Source organism: Muntiacus reevesi, chromosome 2 (assembly GCF_963930625.1).
Source record: "Muntiacus reevesi chromosome 2, mMunRee1.1, whole genome shotgun sequence".
NCBI lineage: Eukaryota > Metazoa > Chordata > Mammalia > Artiodactyla > Cervidae > Muntiacus > Muntiacus reevesi.
Genome location: NC_089250.1, coordinates 81,016,949 through 81,019,795, shown reverse-complemented (window position 1 = coordinate 81,019,795; position 2,847 = coordinate 81,016,949). Strand labels below are relative to the sequence as shown.

Below are 2,847 nucleotides of genomic sequence, written 5' to 3'. Positions count from 1 at the left end.
AATACAAAACCAGAATATTTATATTACAGAAAAAAAAAAGTTAAAATGCACAAGATACATCATTTGCACATAGCTAGTGCAGTTGACATCTTGGAGAAAGTGGGACCCAAGTTACAGTCACCAAAGGCAGGAAATAAAATTGTGTTGGCCCAGAATGGGGTGAGAATGAGCTTAGAAGCAGCAGGTCTGCAGCCGTTTCCTCGATCACCCCTTTTGCCTGTCATCACAACCTACTATTTGAGACATTTTTCAGCATTCTGTCCTAAGAGGGGGTTATGAGGAGAGAAGATAAGGAAAACCCTGCTGCCCCCGAGATGTTTCCTCCCACAGAATGTAGGGGCTTGTGGGTTGGGTGCATCAATCTGTTCTTAATCTTTACACTCTGATATGGGAAATATTATTCCACATTCTTCTTTAAGAGTCAAACAACTTCCCTACCCAGGCCACTTTCAAAAGCTGGAGATTCTGGGGTTGGAGATTCAGATAAAGCATGCAGGGAGGGTTAACCCCCAAAGCCCTCATGTGCATTTGGATAGAACTGATAGGAGTTTCTTTGCCTCACCCCTTCCTCCCACCAAGAGGGAAGAATGGGTGATGCTGTGGACTCCAGCCTCAGATATATGGCAGTGCCAGCCGCTCCCTACCCACTCTGTCCCCACTTTCTCCACTCTGCTGATTGATGCCTGCTCCTCAAAACTTTATGCTCACAAAAGGATAGCCCCCACCCACTGTGGCTCAGTTCTGGGCCTCTGGGAGCATGGCAGAGCTATGGATCTCTTCTTCCTCCTCCGGAAAGTAGGCTGGCTTTCCCTGGGGGCTGGGAGCTTGCTGGGCCTTCAGTGGGCATGAGGCTGCCACATGGTTGATGCTCTGGCAGAAGTGGCACTTCTTGGGTTGGGGTGGCAGTTTGCATTCCTTGGCATGATGGTCTAGACCTTCACAGTTGTAGCACCTGTCTCCCTTTGATCTGTGTTTCTGCATATTCTTCCCTTTGGGCTGCTTTTCACTCCCAATACAGAACACCCCACCAGGGCTGGTGAGTCGGATAGATTCCAGGCCCTTGCCGGCCTTCTTAAAGGTGAACTCCACGGCCTCACCCTCCTTCAGGCTCCGGAAGACGTCTATGTATAGCTTAATCTGGTGCACAAAGACATCCACCAGGGGGTCGAGAGCGACCCCTGCGCGGGCGGTCATGGGCAGGAAGCCACACCCGTGTGCACGTTGAACCACTTACGGATGCCGGCTCCGTGCAGCAGCTGCGGCTCCTCCGCCCGGTGGGCCGCGTCCTCCGCGCTTTGGCGCAGCCACCTGCAAACTGCTGGCTTGACACAGAGCCCATGGTAGTCTGCTGAGCCCGCGGCCCCGGGCCCCTGCTCCGGTGGCTGCTGGCCCCAGAGAAGTCGGAGGCAAAGGGGTGGCTCGGGAAAGAGGCAGCGACAACCTCCCCAGATCTGCCCACTTTTTGATTGGTTTATTTGGTTTATTTTTTGGTTGTTGAGTTGTTCGAGCTGTTTGTTTATTTTGGAAATAAGCCCTTGTCAGCTGCATTGTTTGCAAATATTTTCTTTCAATCCATAGGTTGGTTTTTGTTTTATGATTACCTTTGCTGTGTAAAAGCTTATAAATTTGATTATGTCCCATTTGTTCATTTTTGCTTTTATTTCTGTTGCCTTGGGAGACTGACTATAAGGTCTGCATTTTTAATAAAAAATGTATTCATGTATTTATTGAGTAAATAAAATGCAACAATTTAAAAGAAATTATAATGAGGAAATATCTTATTCAGAATAGGACCCCTATAATATTGAAAGTATATAGAATGCTCAGAAATTGTGAAAAAAACTAGACACATAAAAAACAAGAACTACAAACGGTTGGCCCAGTAACTCTTACCTAATCAGGTCTGTTTAGTCAGTTTGCTGAGCTGATGGTCTGGAGAGAGGAAGGTGGATTCAACCTTCTATCCCAGGAGGGACTAGCCCTCTGAGAACCAGGAGAGGGACTCACCCAATTAGCAGAACAGGAGGAGGTTTCCAGGAGTGACCCTAAGCAGTAAGGCAAGTAAGGCAGAGCCTCAATATTAATTCCAATTACAGTCCGATGAGAACCCATTCATAAGGACTGCCTTTGACAGGCTCCTCTCCTGCCGCTCTGGCCTGACCTTGAGCCGCCATCGCTGTCGCCAGCCTCAGAGAGGAAATTGCACTGGGCTCAGCCCCATGCTGGGTGGGGATAGGAAAGGGGAGAAGTGGTCCTGGCAGAGAGAGAAGCATGAGATAATCCTTTTGGTAAAGGGACCCAAATCTTCCCCCACTTTCCTGTCCTGGAGGAAGGTGCCCAAGTCCCTGACCTTCGTGAGCCACCACCCTTGCAAGGGAGGCCCCATGTCACACTTCACCACTCACTGGCTGACCAGGGCACTCACTCTGATCTTGGGTGATGGATATGGTTCTCAAGGCCTCCATCCCAGGGGGGAATCCTTGGAAAGCTGGGGTCATGGAAAGGAAGGCTACATGCCTTGGCCATCTTGTTTCTCCAGGGACCCTGCCATTACATCTGGTGATAAACCTGCTGTTTTTCCCAATTAGCAGCCTTAATACCTCATGCAAGCCATTAACAGGCTGGTGCAGTGGATACACTTCTTTTGATGTAATTAGCAATGTAATTAGTAATCGATACTTGGGTAATTGCTTCCTTGGGTTTGTATTTAGTCCTTGGGGTCTTGGCATCATGAGGATCATTCATCTCCAGATGTGATAATGAGTGTGTGTCAGTCACTGACAGCCCTGCTCACCCAGGATCCCCCAAGGGACAGCTCAGCAAGCAGACACTGATGGTCAGGCTTTG

At 48.9% G+C, this 2,847-nt stretch overlaps 1 pseudogene; it reads right to left on the bottom strand.

Moving 5' to 3' along the window:
* Positions 1-735: 735 nt before the first annotated feature.
* LOC136158053 (protein lin-28 homolog A pseudogene) lies at positions 736-1,339 on the bottom strand (annotated as a pseudogene).
* Between the last annotated feature and the right edge of the window lie 1,508 nt (positions 1,340-2,847).